At 53.0% G+C, this 18,432-nt stretch overlaps 1 protein-coding gene across 8 annotated transcripts in view; it reads left to right on the top strand.

Moving 5' to 3' along the window:
• LOC140427454 (probable E3 ubiquitin-protein ligase MID2) overlaps nucleotides 1–18,432 on the top strand; it is a 211,044-nt gene that overhangs the window by 25,330 nt on the left and 167,282 nt on the right. For 7 of the 8 annotated variants that reach the window (XM_072512978.1, XM_072512975.1, XM_072512974.1 and 4 more), the window contains exon 1: nucleotides 13,061–13,178. The exons of the other annotated variant lie outside the window; for it this stretch is intronic. The gene's annotated coding sequence lies outside the window, so the exon portion shown is untranslated. Of the gene's footprint in view, nucleotides 1–13,060; nucleotides 13,179–18,432 lie in introns of those variants that run through there. 8 annotated transcript variants of the gene reach the window in all.

Genomic DNA, 18,432 nt, shown 5'->3' with positions numbered 1-18,432 from the left:
TCCCTGCAGGCCATGGCCCAATCCCTGCAGGCCATGGCCCAATCCCTGCAGGCCATGGCCCAATCCCTGCAGGCCATGGCCCAGTCTCAGCAGGCCATCGCCCAGTCTCTGCAGGCCATCGCTGAGGGCATCGGCACCATTGCCCATGTGCTAGCCGGCGTCGCACAGTCACAGACAGGGATGGCCAACTCCCTGAGCTCCATGGCTGCAAACCTGCAGACCCTTATCGATACCACCACGGGCCTCCAGGACTGGCAGCGCCAGGTGTCAGAGGGGTGTCGGATGGCCGGTCCGTTCACACCCCCGACCCATGTAGAGGCTTGGGGGCCATTGGGCACCCCGAGGGAGGAGGAGTTGCTGGCGCCCGTCCCTGGTCCCACTGTAGGGGAGGTCCAGGAACACTGCAGCACCTCGGACTCCCCCCCCCCCCCCCCCACCTTCCGTCCCAGGTGCATCGGGTGGGCAACGGGCAGGACAGGCTGGCAGCTCGCCATCCCAGTCGCCCGGGCCGCAGCCTGGCCCATTTAGGCCAGGACGCCTCAGAGAAACGACCGCCAAAGGGATCCCGAGTCAGAGGGCAGGAATCGCATGAGTCTACCTCCAGTTCTGCTGTACCGTCTGGGGAACCACCTAGGCGTAGTCAAAGGGCCCGTAAGGCCAAACAATCAGACACTGAGTAAGTTGGCATGGGTGCAGGGCACAGACGAGTTTTAGGGGCTAGGGCACGTGTATGCACTGTTTGTTATTAAAATCACTTTAACACCTACAGAAGCTGCCTTTGTGCTCTGTCCGAAGCGTTCGGGGGTGTCATGTACGTTGAGCGCCAGTGTGTGTGTGAGGGGTAGTCTTACATCAGCCTCAGTTGAGTCTGCCCCCTTCCCCCTGGGCTGCCCTCACCATCCCCCCGGGCAGAGGACGGGACCGTGCGCTGCAGTGTCACAGCCGCATGCAGGGATGATCCGGGTGGATGGTGGTACTGTGGGCATGGGTCAGACATTGTCCAATGATGTGGAGCCAGGAGCTCATTGCAGAGCGGGTTGTCATCATCCTCCATGGCCTGCAATAGACACGCGTCCACCGGCAACTGTGTGAGCCCGGCCGTTGTGCCGCAGCTGGATCTGCAATGGACGGGTGGTGAGGGTGTTGCCATGGTGTGCGGTATGTGGCCATACTCGCCGATTCCCACGCCCCCTAGTCAGTAAAGCGGGCGGCTATCAGCCTGTCCCGTGCCCGCTGGCCCAGCCGGTAATGGTGGACAGCCACCCGCCCATGTCTAGCCCATCTGCCCTGACCATTGCCCCATCCCTCTCTTCTGGGGAGGACTGCGCCTCTTCCTGCTGCTCCTCCACTCCTCCCTCCTCTGCCTGCGCAACATCGCCCCTCTGCTGGGCTATGTTGTGCAGGACGCAGCACACCACAATGATGCGGCCGACCCTATCTGACCGATACTGGAGGGTTCCCCCAGAGAGGTCCAGGCACCTGAAATGCATTTTGAGCATGCCAAAGCATCTCTCTAAAACACCCCTTGTCGCTACATGGGCATCATTGTAGCTGTTCTCTGCCTCATTGCGTGGCCTCCGTATGGGCGTCATCAGCCACGACCGCAATGGGTAACCCATGTCGCCCAGCAACCAGCCCCCCAGCCGGGGGGGGGGCGTCCCTCGTGCATGCCGGGGATGTAAGATCACGACAACATGTATGAGTTATGTACACTTCCCGGGTACCGGGTGCAGACATGCAGGATAATCATGCGGTGATCGCAGACCACCTGGATGTTCATGGAATAGGTCCGCAGGTGGCCGCACGGCGACGTACATCCCATCGATCGCGCCCTGGACCACGGGAAACCCGGCCACAGCAGAGAAGCCCACGGCCCGGGCATCCTGGCTGGCCCGGTCCACAGGGAAGCGGATGTAGCGGTCTGCAATGGCATATTGGGCGTCTGTCACTGCCCGGATGCACCGGTGCACCGATGTCTGCGAGATGCCAGACAGGTCCCCCACCTGGCATGTGGAATGACCCCGTGGCATAAAAGTTCAGGGCCCCCGTAACCTTGACGGACACGGGGAGATGGTGTCCGTCCCCCCCCCCCCCCCCAGTACCACGCAGTGCCAGGTGTGCCAGCATGTGGCAGATGTGTGCCACGGTTTCCCAGCTCATCTGGAGTCTCCTCCTGCATTCCCGGTCCGTGAGGTCCTGGTACAACAACCGGGGCCGGTACACACGGGGCTTCCTCGGGTGCCTCCGTTGCCGTGGCGCCGCGGCATCCTCCTCCCCCTCCTCGTGTTCCTCCTCCACTACGCGCTCCCCCTGCTCCTCCTCCTCGTCCTGTCGGGCGGGTGTCCCTCCAGCCTGGACGGCTGCCGCCTGCCCCTCTGCGGCATGCTCCTCTGCGGCAGCCTGCGCCTCGTCTCTGGCACGCTCCTCCTCCTACTCCTCCTCCTCCAGGGCAACATGGAGAATAGCGGCTGCGGCCATGGCGGTCAACATCGCTGGCTGATCAGAAAATATAATGGCCTGCGGGGGTGGGGAGGGGGGGGGGAACGACAACATGTCACCATTGCCCGTACCCCCCTACCCCAGCCAGGTGGCATGGGCTGCATGGGCGCGACTGTTGGAGGATGGCACCTGGCCAGGCGGACAAACTCCCTTGCCCTCGCACCCCCCGTCCCCGGCACTCACCCTCTCCCCCTTCCCCCTCGCCGGCACTCACGCCCCCGTACCTGGCACTCACCACCCTCTCCCCGGCACTCCCCCACCCGTCGCCGGCACTCATCCCCCCCCATCCCCCTCGCCGGCACTCACCCCCTCCTCCTTGGCACTCACAGCCCTGTCCCCGGCACTCACCCCCCCCATCCCCGGCACCATCCCCCCGTACCCGGCACTCATCCCCCCGTCCCCGGCACTCATCCCCCCCATACCCAGCACTCATCCCCGCGTCCCCGGCACTCACCCCCCCTGTCCCCGGCACCCATCCCCCCCCGCCCCCCTTGCCGGCACTCACCCCCCGTCCCCAGCACTCATCCCCCCCGTCCCCGGCACTCATCCCCCCCGTCCCCGGCACTCATCCCCCCCGTCCCCGGCACTCATCCCCCCCGTCCCCGGCACTCATCCCCCCCGTCCCCGGCACTCAATCCCCCCCGTCCCCGGCACTCATCCCCCCCGTCCCCGGCACTCATCCCCCCCGTCCCCGGCACTCATCCCCCCCGTCCCCGGCACTCATCCCCCCCGTCCCCGGCACTCATCCCCCCCGTCCCCGGCACTCATCCCCCCCGTCCCCGGCACTCATCCCCCCGTCCCCGGCAGTCATCCCCCCCCCGCCCCCGGCACTCCCCCAAAGCCCAACCCCCCCCCCCCCCCGCCGCTCACACACCCACACACACCTCTCCCCCACACACACAGACTGCGGCCACGCCATCCCCTCTCCTGCGGCCACCCCCCAGGCCGTGACCTACCTCCACGCTGGACGGCGTCGACCATCAGCACTGGTTGACACCGTTAAAAAGGTGTTTTGATTTACGCCGACGTAACTTCGGCCCATCCGGCCGGGAGAATATGGGCAGCCCCGGAATCCATTGCCTCCCGCCCGCCCCTGCCATTCTCCGAGGCGGGCGGCGCGATTGACGCCCTGCCGACTTTTCACCCTTCGGAGAATTCGGCGGGCGGCGGGTGGGGGGGGGGGGGGGGGGGGATTTACACCACCCCCCAGCCATTGTCTGACCCGGCGGGTGGTCGGAGAATCCTGCCCCCATAACTTTAATTTTTATGTTTCCAGTTATTTACAGTTTAGCACATTAGTACCATCTAATCTGCCATTCACAGATGCTTCAGACGGGTGACTGATACTTTACATAGGGGGAACGTCACCTTTATTTCTACTGATCATTAAAACCTGTCAATCTAATTCGGTTAGAGTTGTTGGTGTTTATCAGGTACAGGAAGTGATTGATGACACTCTTATGCCTATCCAAGCCCACAGCGATAATTCAATGTCCTTTTTTATTTATTCACAGGATGCGGACATCTCTGGCAAGACCAGCATTTATTGCCTAATGTTAATTGTCCTTGAGAATGAGGCGCTGAGCCACTTTTTTTAAACCACTGCAATCCATCATAGCAGTTTTAATGCAGCTGAATGGCTTTTTTAGACCATTTCAGAAAATAGTTAAGAGCCAATTGCATTGCTCTGGGTCTCGAGTCTCACATAGACCAGACTGACTAAGGACAACAGCTTACCTTACGACAATCTGCAGTATCGTTTAAAAAAAAAATCATTTACGGGATATGGGTGTCGCTGTCTAAGCCATTGTTTATGGCCCATCCCTAGTTGCCCGTCTGAAGGTGTAGGTGAACTGCCTTCTTGAAACACTGCAGCCCCCGATGTGTAGGTACACAAGGTGATATATTTCCAAGTCAGGATGGTGACTTGGAGGGGAACCTCCAGGTGGTGGTGTTCCCAGGTATCTGCTGCTCTTGTCCTTCTAGAAGGTAGTGGATGTGGGTTGTGGAAGGTGCTGCGTAAGGAACCTTGGTGAGTTACTGCAGTGCATCCTGTAGATGGTTCACACGGCTGCCACTGTTCGTCGGTGGTGGAGGGTTTGAATGTTTGTGGAAGGGGTAGCAATCAAGTGGGCTGTTTTTTTTCTTGATGGTGTCAAACTTCTTGAGTGTTTTTGGAGCTGCACTCATCCAGGAAAGTGGAGAGTATTCTGTTACACTCCTGACTTGTGCTTTGTAGAAGGTGGACAGGCTTTGGTGAATCAGGGGTAAATTACTTGCCAGAGGATTTCTAACATTTGACCTGCTCTGGTAGCCACAGTATTTACATAGCTAGTCCAGTTCAGTTTCTGGTCAATGGTAAACCCCCCCCCCCCCCAGATGGTGCTAATACGGGATTCAGTAATGGTAATGCCATTGAATATCAAGGGCCGATAGTTAGATCGTCTCTTGTTGGAGATGGTCATTGCCTGCCACTTACTGGCATGAATATAACTTGCCACTTGTCAGCCCAAGCCTGGATATTGTCCAGGTCTTGCTGCATTTGGACATGAATTGCTTCAGTGGATTGTGGTTACCATTCCCCTTTTTATTTCAGATTTATTCAGTTAACTTAATTGAACTTCCCCCATCGACATGGTTTAATCTGAATTCATCTCTCCATATTGCCAATCTAGGGCTTTGGAGGACTGGTTTAGTAAAATAATTACAATGCTACCATATCTACTTTTGTATTTGATTATTACAAAAAAGGCAATGTGTGTATTGTGTTTGACCTCGAGATGAAGATTGCTATTAGTTTGTTTTTAGGTGAGATTATTAACATCTGTTAATGTCCCTGAAGGGAAAGCAATTATCAGGTTATTTATTCCATTTTGTTATGGGATCTGAATGTGCAATTTGGCGGCTGCATTTCTTAAATCACAAGAGTAATTAACTGTCAAAATACTTAATTGGCTGTAAAATATCCTGAAATAGTCTGAAGTTGTGAAAGGCGCTATATAAATGCAAGTGTTTCTTTTTCTTTTTAAGCATTATGAAGGAAATGGCTTCCAGTAATGCTATAAAACATGCTCATGACAGGAAGTTTTATGAACAAACCAATATCATAGCAGAGATTGATAACATTCAAAGAAATCAGTATAAATTAAATAAGAAATCGCCGATGCTTGATAATGCTGTGAAATGTAAGGTAATTCATGTTGGAAAAAATGGAGATTTGATTATTGGCAAAGAAATATTTTTGTGTGTTTATTGAAGTTGTTAGCATGAGAACATCAGATCTTGAGAAAACCACTTTAATCTGAGATAATGCATCAGTGAAATCACATTTTGGATATTATCTGCAAATCTTTGTCCTCAACCTTTCAAAGTGTATAGACATGTTGCCGAAAGTTCAGAGAAAAAGATCAACAAGGACTGCAGGTTTTAGATATCGAAATTATGAAGAGAGAGACTCACAAAATTAAACTTGTTGGAGTAAAGGTTTGTGAAAGGACTAATGCAGGTTTTCAAAATGATGAAGATTTGTAGATCATAGAAAAAACTTCTTTTAAAAATTGCAAAAACAAATTGGTATCAAACTTGAAAAATTTTGAGGCGAGATTCCCCGACCCCCCCCGCCGAGTCAGAGAATCGCCGGCGGGCTGCGCGGATCGCGCCATGCCACCCCGATGCCGGGACGTGAAGCGGAGGATCGGCCCCATTGGGGCTGGTGTGGTCGGCGCGACGCCGGTCGGGGTATGCGACGACTCACCGGCCCGGGCCGGCTCTTCTCCGGCCCGGATGGGCCGAGCGGCCCTCATCAAAAAGCCGAGTCCCGCCGGCGCCATTCTAACATCCTCTGAGCCGGCGGGACCTCGGCATTAAAGGGTCCAGGGTGGCCTGTGGGAGGGAGGGGGGGTCCGGCCCCAGCGGGGGCCTCGGTAGTGGCCTGGCCCGCGATCGGGGCCCACTGATCGGCGGGCTGGCCTCTCTGTCCCCCGGCCTCCTTTCCTCCGCGCTGGCTCCTGTAGCCCTGCGGCATTTGGCGTCGGGGCCGGTGCGGGGAAGAAGGCCACTGCGCATGCGCTAGTTGGCGCCGGTCCATCTGCGCATGCGTGGACCAAGCGGCACCGGGTTCAGGCCGAGATCGGCAGCTAGACCGGTGTGTACCACTCCAGCACCATGCTAGCCCCCTGTGGGCCGCAGAATGGGGTCCTGGAACGGGCGCCGACGCCGGAGTAAAACACCCCCGTTTTTACGCCGGCATCGGCACTTAGCCGCCCGATGGTAGAATCCCGCCCCTTATTTCTATTGATATCAGACTGTTATGCCTATACTTCTGGTGTCAACCTACACTAGTGTATTCTTTGTGTAAATGCAGGAATCTGGGCAAAGCAATGCAAATAAACAACAGCAGATATTGCTAAACATATTTCGGAAGCTTCACAAATAATCAAGGAAGTTTGCATGTAGTGATGTTTCAGTGTAAACTGTCATAAATCAATTAAGCAGTGATGAGTGGGATACTGCAGGAATCAGTGCTCGGATCCCAGCTATTCACAATATGTATTAGGGAGGGATTTCCTGGCCACGTCCACCCGGCAACCAGAGAATCCCGCCCAAATTCAATGGATTTGTCCATTGCATGCGGCAAGAACGCCACGGGTGGGGTGGGAGAATCCAGCCCTAATGATTTCGATGAGGGGACTAAATGTAATATCTCCAAATTTGCAGATGACACAAAACTGGGTGGGAGCTGTTGCCTTCTTTACTTTGGGGTGAACCACAAGCTGTTTCTTATATCGACCAAATGACCACACAACCAATATGTTAGCTCAAAAACACAGTTTATTAATAACACAAGACTTGTATCTCTATGTAATAACACACGCGGCTCCGTACTAAACTACACCTAACGATTAAGATGACCTTGACTTAACTTCGAGTGACCGGCACTGTGCAAGATAAGGCCTTTATCCGGGTCCACGTGGTCAGTTTGGAAGTTGTTGGGTTCGTCTCAGCTGGGCTCGTCGTTCAGAAATGATCGCGGGTCCTTGAACTTGGTTGTTCTGCTGCAGTTGGTCGCACACAGGCCGGTCCCAAAAGAGACATCTCTAGTGCGCAGGGCTTTTTATCCTTCGTCTCTTTCACGCCCTTTTGGGCGGTCCTTACTCCAGGTCCAATGGATCGATAGGGTTTTCAATCACTCTCATCGATCTCAGCCAATTAGGGGGCGGATACCTCGATAGCTGGGCGGGTCCCAGCTATCATTGTCTCAGGCACGTAGGCCTTTCCAAATAAGGGGGGGTGGCGCCAGTTAGTCTGCTACTGTTGTAACTCCTTGATTCAAACTCTATTGTCCTGGGGGAAATGGTGATCGACTCTTAATGGATACAAGTTTCAGTCAAGTCTGGTTTCTTTGCACAAGACACAGAGGCTGTGTACCTGTCTGTGTCCCAAATTGACCACAATTCCCATGGTCCTTTGCAGGTGGCCATTTTACATGGCTACAGAAGGTGAGCTGTGAAGACGAGGCAGAGATGCTTCACTGTGATTTGGATAAGTTGAGGGAATGGACAAATGCATGGCAGGTGCAGTGGAATGCCTGCCTTTTCCACTTCAGATCAACGTTTAACATTTTAATTCAGTTGATGAAAACTATGGATTAATTGGCTTCCAGCCTAGTTACTTAAATCTACATCTATGTATATATGTTTTCAGGTGTTAAATATGGCAAATAATTGGCCATTTGTTTTTAAACTGGCTGATGAAAAAAGTCATATGTAATGTGAAGTTTAGGACTGGAACAAAACATCGCTGCTGCTTTCATCATCATGAACATAACTGGATCATATCAATGAAATTGTTTGATCTTTTTTAAAGATCAGCATCTGTAGCCATTGTATTGCGACATGCACTGGGAGTGACTTGCAGCTTTCTGTAAATAATACTTTAAAAAAGTGTATGTTAACAAGATTTTCCCAAGAGCAGTGGTTGGCTAACCAATTCTTTTACATTTACGTAGTAATAACATTAAGTGTGATTTGCTAATTGTACTAAATAGTATTTTGCCCATATTTCTGCTGAGTCATTTTATTTCTATATAACATTAAACAGTAGTATAACTTGTACAAAATGGTCCAGTTATCTAAACATGCTCTGCCTTCTAAGTTGGCGGAAGATGTATTTGGTTTTTGATATGTTCACCAGTAAGCTATTTATCGTGACCGATATTAATAAGGTTGGACCGAGTAAACATCACGGGTCTGTGTGTAAAAATGCAGTCTGCTTATTGAAAATTTAAAATCAAATAATGGGTGGGTGTTGGAGCATAGCAAATATTTCAGAAGAATGTTTATCACCACACAATAGTCACTATGCGAAATTGACTTTTAAAAAATAAATTTAGAGTATCCAAATATTTTTTCCAATTCAGGGCAATTTAACGTGACCAATCCACCTACTGTGCACATCTAGACGATCCTGCCAGTGGCCAATGGTGAATCACCTCTGCCGCTGGAAAACATGCTATGGTGGGGGGGAGGGCGGGTGGGGGGGGGGGGAAGAGGGGGATCCAGAAAATCCCACCCGGAGAGTTTCCCGCTGCGCAGACTGGTGGGGAAACATGTCATATTCTCCAGCACCGACCTAATTAATTACGCAACCTGGGGCGGAATTCTCCGACCCCCCGCCGGGTCAGAGAATCGCCGGGAGCTGGCGTGAATCCCGTCCCTGCCGGTTGCCGAATTCTCCGGCACCGGATATTCGGCGGGGATGGGAATCACGCCGCGCCGGTTCGCGCCCCCCCCCCCCCCCCCCCGGCGATTCTCCGGCCCGCGATGGGCCGAAGTCCCGCTGCTGGAATGCCTGTCCCGCTGGCGAGAATCAAACCACCTCTCTTACTGGCGGGACAAGGTGGCGTGGGCGGGCTCCGGGGTCCTGGGGGGGGGGGCGCGGGGCGATCTGGCCCCGGGGGGGGGTGCCCCCACGGTGGCCTGGCCCGCGATCGGGGCCCACCGATCCGCGGGCGGACCTGTGCCGTGGGGGCACTCTTTTCCTTCCGCCTTCGCCATGGTCTCCACTATGGCAGAGGCGGAAGAGGCCCCCTCCACTGCGCATGCGCGGGGATGCCGTGAGCGGCCGCTGACACTCCCGCGCATGCGCCGCACGGCAAAGTCATTTCCGCGGCAGTGGCGGGGCACCAAAGGCCTTTCCCACCAGCTGGTGGGGCGGAAATCAGTCCGGCGTGGGCCTAGCCCCTCAAGGTGAGGGCTCGGCCCCTCAAGATGCAGAGAATTCCGCATCTTTGGGGCAGCGCGATGCCGGACTGATGCGCGCCGTTTTTGGCGCCGGTTGGCGGACATCGCGCCGATTGCGGAGAATCCCGCCCCAGGTGTTTTGCATCGTATTCCATGGTTGGTCAGGACTGATGGCGCATAGTTCATATCTGGGCACCATATTGAAAGGCGCCCAAAATCACTGACTCACTATTGCAGAAAGAAGATGCACCTCCTAAGGTTCTCGTGAAAATGAAGATGGATCTCTGGGAGCACCCTGAGGCCGGAGGATGGAACTCCTGAGAAAGCAAATGGATCTCCAGGAGCATTCGGAGGCTGAAAGGTGGACCGCCTCCAGGACACAAAATCTGAAAGATCAACATGTAGATGTGTCAGTTCCCCCGCTCCATAACAACTCTGGGCCATTTTCCAGAAGGTGTGATTGAGAGGTGCAACAGGCGACCTGCCAGCAAGTGACGAGTAGCCAGTTTAACTTGTTCAGGGCCTCCTGGTAAGGCCAATTGTCAGAGGGTCACTGAAGTTTTCCAGTTGGTATCTGCTCCCAAACACCTCTGGGAAATTAATGTAGATGCCTGGAGGCAGCCTCCCCATGGAATACAGGGAGGGCCAGCACTTCAGCTTGAATACTTGGGTTTTCGTCCCACAATGATGGATTGGTTGCTTGAGCCATTTATTAAATTTAAAGTTAAACAAGTGAAGGCGATACTCAGTAGATATACCTGCACCATGCTTTGTTAGCTCAACATTATTACAATTATGTAACTCTTCCTTGAGGCATTTCCCTGCCATAAATTTGAAAAAAGAAAATCTTTTTATTAAGTGCTTCCATCTCATTGAAGCTTCCGGCTAATCCACAACCAACAAACTGCTCTGAAAACTCTGCTCACATTTTGACAGCTGTGATGAATTCCACCACAGCAGCTGAGACGATCTACAGCATTCGAAGTAGAACAACCCACAACTTAAATCGTCAATTTTCCCTACCTCCTATTGTTAATAGGCCCTTTCAAAATTTCCAGGATCCAAATCTGCTTCTTGAGATCGTCGAATCCCTACAGTGCAGAAGGAGGCCATGCGGCCCATCGAGTCTGCACCAATCCGTTGAACGACTGCACAACCTAGGCCCAATCCCCCACCTTATTCCTGCAAACCCACAATAAGGGCCAATTTAACATAGCCAATCCACCTAACCGGCGCATCTTTGAACTGTGGGAGTAAACCGGATAACCCGGAGGAAATCCACGCAGACACAAAAACGTGCACACTCCACACAGTCACGCAAGGTGGGAATTGAATCCGGGTCCCTCGAGTTGTGAGGCAGCAGTGCCACCGTGCCTCCCAATCTGTGTACCACCTTTGGATAAAATCAGTCCATAGGTTTTGGGGATAATTGCAAACTGATTAACAAATGGGCAAAACTATTACTGTCTTCCACCTACAAAAAAAAGCAAACAAATTCAAGTTGAGTTGTAGTGAAATTCTGTGATGATTAGCTAGAATGGAAATTATTAACATACTTGCGTATTGCCTAAATAAGGAAAGGCATGAATAAGCCAGTTTGGACATCTTATAAATCTGAGATTCAGGTCAAAAATAGCGGCAGACTTCAAGAGACTGATGGAATGGGCGGACAGGTGACAGATTAAGTTTAATGCAGAGAAGTGTGAAGTAATTCATTTTTAAATAGAAGGAGGAGACACAATAGAAAGTAAAAGGCACACTTCTAAAGGAGTTGCAGTAAAAGAGACCTGGGGAAATCTCCAAATGGGACAGGGCAGTGAAAGTGGTTTGAAGGGCTTTATAAAGTGACAGAGTACAAAAGCAAACAAGTAATAAAGAACCTTTATAAAACACAAAGTTCTGAACACTCACCTTAGGAAGGATGTAAAGGCTTTAGGCAGGGTATAGAAAAGATTTGCAAGAATGGTTTCAGAGATGAGGGACTGGATAGATTGGGGAAGCTGGGTTTGTTTTCCTTGGAGAAGAGAAGATTGAGACAAGATAGGGGTGTTCAAAGTCATGACCGATCCCATTGGTGGAAGGGTCGAGAACCAGAGGATGCCGATTTAAGGCGATTGGCTAAAGGAGCACCATGAGGAAAAATCTTTTTGCCCACTGAGTGTTAGAATTAAGAATGCACTGTTGGTAAGTGTAGTGGAAGCAGATTCGATCATGGCTTTCAAAAAGGAATTTGACAAGAACCTGAAGCGGAAAAAAATGCAGGGCTATGGGGAGTGGAATTTGCTGAGTTGCTCTTGGCACCTACATGATGGGCCAATTGGCCTTCCTCTGTGTTGTAATCAATCTATGATTCTGTGAATTTTGCACCTATGTACTCATACTAAAAGTTGATCCAACATTCTTAATCCGATAAACACAAAACAATGTTTATTCCATGAACTCAACTTAACCTTTTAAATAAACATTGGATCTCCTAACACCCCTTCCTTCAAAGATTACCCCAAAAATATTACAACACTGAATAATCCTTCAGTTATTCCTTTCAACATCCAAGAGACTTAACACCTTTAAACAGAAACACATCAGGTTAAAGGCGTTACTATTATGACTTTAAATCACCCAAATGATCCAGAGATAGTCTTTCATGGCAGAGATCACAGCAGATCCAGCTCACTGCAAACACAGACACACCCCAAGCTCTTTTCCTCAAAACTGAAAACGAAACTGCAAAATGGCTGATCTAAAGCCCAGCTCCACCCACACTCTGACATCACTGCATTTCTTAAAGGTACATTGCGTAAACATCCATTTCTTAAAGGCACTCTCACATGACACTTTCTTGAAGTAGTGGGACAGCATCTTCCATTTCTAGCTAAATAACCACCAGAACTGCTGGGTAGAATCTCAATTTTCACCCCCGCGCCCCCCCCTGCCCCCCCCCCCCCTGCCCCCCCCCCCCGCCCCCATTTATGCAATTTTAAATCCCAATTTTAAGGTATCCTTTATGCCATTTTATCACCTATATTGATGTCAAAGCTGCTGTGAGAATGGTCCCTTTTTACTGATTTTGATCATTTCGGTCAAAGTTCATACTTTTGTGCAAAGTGTTAGCTCTTTCACTTACCTGATTGCTATCTGATTGATTCATTACCTGATTTGCTATCTCATTTATTGGTCGCCTGATTGGTTATCTTGATGCATTAGGGGCATTGTTGACACCTACAATACAGCATAGCAACCAAAGTGATCACTGTGTGGGGGTATCATAGCTCATTCTGCCCAAGACTGCAGTTAGTAATTTTACAGTGAAAAAGATAGGTTAATTTTTATCCAGTCAATTAAACTGTTGTAGGAAGTCATCAGTGGAACAAATATTGTGAAGGGGTAAGATCTATCCATAGTGGATAGCCCCTTTCCAGGGTACACATGGATAATAAGGTATTTGCTTCTTCAATTAACAAAACAAAAATTGGTTTTAACTTTTCTTTTAAATCTTTTTATTGGCATTTCCCATATTTATAAACAGTTGTATATATACACATCACATTTTTCTCGCCCGCGCTAATTTCCTTTATTATACAGAGAGGTTTTGTTTGACATTCGTTTAACTGACCCTACATGCATTTCATTTGTCTCTGGATCGGTCTATGGTTCCTCCCCCTTCCCCGTTGTCCCCCCCCCCCCCGCCCTCCCTGCACCACCCCCCCCTTGGCTTCGGCTGTGCTTTTATTTTATTTTCCAGACAGAATGTCTCCCCCCGCTGGGTTGCGCAGTCTTTTGGTACCTCATCTATCTTAGTGTTTAAAAAAAAATCTCATTAGGTTACTCCTCGTTGCTGTCTTCAAACAGGTTTTGGAACAGACCGGCAAACTGCCCCCAAGTATCCAAAAAGCCTTCCTCTGACCCTCGGATGGCGTACTTAATCTTCTCCAGGTGGAGAAATTCCAAAAGGTCAGCGAGCCAGTCTGCAGCTTTGGGTGGTGCTGCCGATCGCCAGCCGAGCAGGATTCTCCAGTGTGCGATTAGGGAAGTGAAAGCGAGGGCGTTGGCCCCCTTCCCCATGTGTAACTCTGGCTGCTCCGATACCCCGAAGATTGCCATTATTGGACATGGCTTCACCCTCACCCCCACAACCTTGGACATTGCCTCGGAGAAGACTGCCCAGAACCCAGCAAGCTTGAGGCAAGCCCAAAACATGTGGGTGTGGTTGGCTGGGCCCCTCTGGCACCGCTCACATTATTCCACCACCTCTGGGAAGAACCTGCTCATTTGGGTTCTGGTCAGGTGTGCTCTGTGCATCACTTTGAGTTGCATTAGGCTTAGCCTTGCGCAGGAGGAGGTGGGGTTCACCTTGCTCAGAGCTTCGCTCCAGAGTCTCCATCCTACCTCTGTCCCCAGTTCATCCTCCATTTTTGTCTGGTCTCGTTCTGTGGAGTCTGAGCTCTGTCCAGCAGCTGTCCGTATATTTTCCAACATAGCCCCCCCTTCTCGTTGCTTGTACCTATCAGGTCCTCTAGCAGTATGGCTGTTGGGGCCCCGGGGTACTTCCATTCGATTCTGTCGAAGGCCTTTTCTGCGCCCATGATGCGCTATCAATTACGACGAGATGAGAGTTCAGAGTAATCGAGGCTTTATTACACAGAGATGTGTGGCCTCCTACAGCTGCTGCCGAAATGGCTGCAGTTCGGAGAGCACACACATTTATACTCCTCCTACTGGTCGGAGCCAGCAGGCAGGAATCTACCCCCGTACCTGTAGTACAGGGGCCTTACCGCAATACCCTCGTATGCAATGCAGAATATACAATATAATACAACAGTGGTGACTACCACATTCGCCCCCTGTTAAAAATGAGTCCAGCGGGGCTGGTGGAAAACTATTTACATACAGGTTGGCATCAAAATTTCAGATAAGGTTACAAATTTAGATGGTCGGGCGCCTTGATCCGTCATTGAGAGCGCCGCAGTGCTGGTGGTGAGTCAAGCGTCGGCTCGGTCGTCGGTGGCTCTGGGAGCGTGTCGACATCCTCTTCATCCCCGGGTGGAACCAAGGGGAGGACGGATTGTCCTGGAGTGGGGGCTGTGGTGGGGTGCGCTGGGGGAAGGGAAATGAAAATCACTTATTGTCACGAGTAGGCTTCAATGAAGTTACTGTGAAAAGCCCCTAGTCGCCACATTCCGGCGCCTGTTCGGGGATGCTGGTGCGGGAATTGAACCGTGCTGCTGGCCTGCCTTGGTCTGCTTTAAAAGCCGGCGATTTAGCCCAGTGAGCTAAACCAGCTAAACCAGGAGGGTGGCGCCGGGGCAGAGGGGAGGGGGGGGTTGGGAACCCAGTTGGTGCCAGGTACCTGAGGGAGACTGTGTCTTAGCGGCCATTGGGGTATGCTACGTAGGTGTACTGCGGGTTTGCGTGGAGTAGCTGTACCCTCTCAACCAACGGGTCTGCCTTGTGGAGCCGCACGTGCTTGCAGAGCAGAATGGGTCCTGGCGCTGCCAGCCACGTTGGGAGCGAAAGCCCGGAGGTGGGCTTCCTGGGGAAGGCAAAGAGACGTTCATGGGGGGTTTCATTAGTCGGCGTACACAGGAGCGACCGAATGGAGTGAAGTGCATCGGGGAGGACCTCCTACCAATGGGAGGACGGGAGATTTCTGGACCGTAGGGCCAGCTGGACGGCCTTCCAGACCGTCCCATTCTCCCGCTCCACCTGCAAGTTTCCCCGGGGGTTGTAGCTGGTCGTCCTGCTCAAGGCAATGCCCCTGTTGAGCAGGTACTGGCGCAGCTCATCGCTCATAAATGAGGATCCCCGGTCGCTGTGGACGTAGACGGGGAAACTGAACAGAGCGAAGATGGTGTTGAGGGCTTTGATAACAGTGACGGACGTCATATCGGGGCATGGGATGGCGAAGGGGAATCTGGAACATTCGTCGACCACATTGAGAAAATACGTGTTGCAGTCGGTGGAGGGGAGGAATTCAAAGGGGCGGGAGGCCTTCACCAGGCGCGCACGGTCTGGCCGGTAGCAGTGCGGTTTGCACTCCGCACAGACCTGACTTCCTCGATGGAGTAGGGCAGATTGCGGGCCTTAATGAAGTGATAAAAGCGGGTGACCCCTGGGTGACAGAGATCGTCGTGCAGGTTCCGGAGTCGGTCCACTTGTGCGCTGGCACATGTACCTCGGGACAGGGCATCGGGGGGCTCGTTGAGCTTACCGGGGCGATACAAAATCTCGTAATTAAAGATGGAGAGCTCGATCCTCCACCGCAAGATCTTATCATTTTTGATGTTACCCCGCTGTGTGTTAAACATGAAGGCAACCGACCGTTGGTCTGTGAGGAGAGTGAATCTCCTGCCGGCCATGTAATGCCTCCAGCTTCAACGATAGCTTGGGCCTCCTTTTTGATGGAGGAGTGCTGAATTTCGGAGGCATGGAGGGTGCGGGAAAAGAATGCCACGGGCCTGCCTGCCTGGTTGAGGATGGCGGCCAGAGCGACATCTGATGCATCGCTCTCGGCTTGGAAGGGGAGCGTCTCGTCGACCGCGTGCGTCGCGGCCTTGGCGATGTCGGCCTTGATACAGTTGACTGCCTGGTGAGCCTCGGCCGTCAGTGGGAAACCGGCGGAGTGGATGAGTGGACGGGCCTTGTCCGCATAGTTAGAGACCCACTGGCCGTAGTACGAAAAGAACCTCAGGCATCATTTGAGGGCTTTGGGGAAGTGGGGAAGGGGGAGATCCATGAGGGGGTGCATGCGATCGGGGTCAGGCCCTTGAACTCTGTTCTGAACCTCATAGCCGATGATGGCTCATCGGTTCGTGCTGAACACACACTTCTCCTTGTTGTAGGTTAGGTTGAGGAGTTTGGCGGTGTGGAGGAATTTGGAAAGGTTAGCGTCGTGGTCCTGCTGGTCGTGGCTGCAGATGGTGACGTTATCCAGGTACGGAAAGTGGCCCGCAGTCCGTACTGGTCAACCATTCGGTCCATCTCCCGTTGGAAGACCGAGACCCCCGTTAGTGATGCCAAAGGGAAGCCTGAGGAAATGGTAAAGGCGGCCGTCCACTTCAAACGCAGTGCACGGGCGGTTCGCCTTGAGAATGGGGAGCTGGTGGTAGGCAGATTTCAGGTCCACTGTCGAGAAGACCCGGTACTGTGCAATCTGATTGACCATATCAGATATGCGTGGAACGGGTTATGCGTCGAGCTGCGTGTACCGATTGATGGTCTGACTGTAGTCAACAACCATCCTGTTTTTCTCCCCCGTTTTCACCATGACCATTTGGGCTCTCCAGGGGCTGTTGCTGGCCTCGATAATACCTTCCCGCAGCAGCCGCTGGACCTCAGACCTGATAAAGGTCCTGTCCTGGGCACTGTACCATCTGCTCCTGGTGGCGATGGGTTTGCAATCCAGGGTGAGGTTTGCAAACAGAGAAGGCGGGTCGACCTTAAGGGTCGTGAGGCCGCATACAGTAAGGGGTGGTAGGGGCCCGCCAAATTTCAGGATTAGGCTCCGGAGGTTGCACTGGAAGTCCAGGCCAAGTAGCAAGGCAGCGCAGAGGTTGGGGAGGACGTAGAGCCGGTAGCCGCTGAACTCTATGCGTTGGTGGTGAGGGTGGCAGTGCCGTACCCCCGGATTGACATGGAGTGGGATCTGGAGGCCAGGGAGATTCTTTGGTTAATGGGGTGTTCCGCGAGGGAGCAGCGCCTTACCGTATCGGGGTGGATGAAGCTCTCAGTGCTCCCGGATTCCAGAAGGCAGGATATCTCATGCCCGTCGACCTTCACCTTTGTTGACCTGGTCGCGGGGTTGTGCGGTTGGGACTGGTCGATCGTGACGGAGGTGAGACACGGCTGGTCGTTGGCAGTTGCAGGCGATGAGCGGCCCGATGAGGGGACCTGAGGCGGGGAAGATGGTGGCGTCCACGGGCCGCACGTGTCCTGAGGCAGGCAAGATGGCGGCGCCTTCGGGCCGCACGTGTCCTGGGGCAGGCAAGATGGCTCCACCCATTGGTTGTGAGGCAAGCAAGATGGCGGCACCCACGGGCCACATGTGTTGTGAGGGGAGCAAGATGGTGGCGCCCACGGGCCGCACGTGGTCTGAGTAGAGGAAGATGGCGGCGCCCACTGGCTGCACGCAGGGGGTGCAGGGATAATAGCGGCGATTGAGCGGGCCTGGCACACTGCAGCGAAATGTCCTTTCTTGCCGCATGCCTTGCAGTGCGCGCTCCGCGCCGGGCAGCGTTGCCGGGGGTGTTTTGTCTGTCCGCAGAAGTAGCACTTGGGTCCCCCGGGGTTGGATGGCTGCTGCGCGGTGCAGGCGTGGGGTGGGCTGGGGGTGATCGCTGATGGCGTCCACGATGGGGTGGCCGCTGGCGGGGTCCACGATGCCCAGGAGGGGTGGGCCGTGCGGCCGGGGGCATGCGCCTGTTCGTTGCGTGAGGCGACTGTGAGTGAGAGCGCTAGTTTCGCTGCAAGGTCAAGCGTAGCCCCTTCTAAGAGGCGCTGGCGGATTAAGGCCGACCCTATGCCCGTAATGAACGCGTCTCCCATTAGCAGGTTAGAATGTTCAGCGGGCGAAACGGCCTGACAATCACAGTCTCTCACCAGGGTGAGCAGGGCACGCCAGAAATCTTCCACAGACTCACCGGGAAGTTGGTGCCGCGTGGACAGGAGGTGCCTGGCGTAGATCTTGTTGCTCTGC

Source organism: Scyliorhinus torazame, chromosome 7 (assembly GCF_047496885.1).
Source record: "Scyliorhinus torazame isolate Kashiwa2021f chromosome 7, sScyTor2.1, whole genome shotgun sequence".
Lineage (NCBI taxonomy): Eukaryota > Metazoa > Chordata > Chondrichthyes > Carcharhiniformes > Scyliorhinidae > Scyliorhinus > Scyliorhinus torazame.
This window is presented reverse-complemented; position numbering and strand designations above follow the sequence as displayed.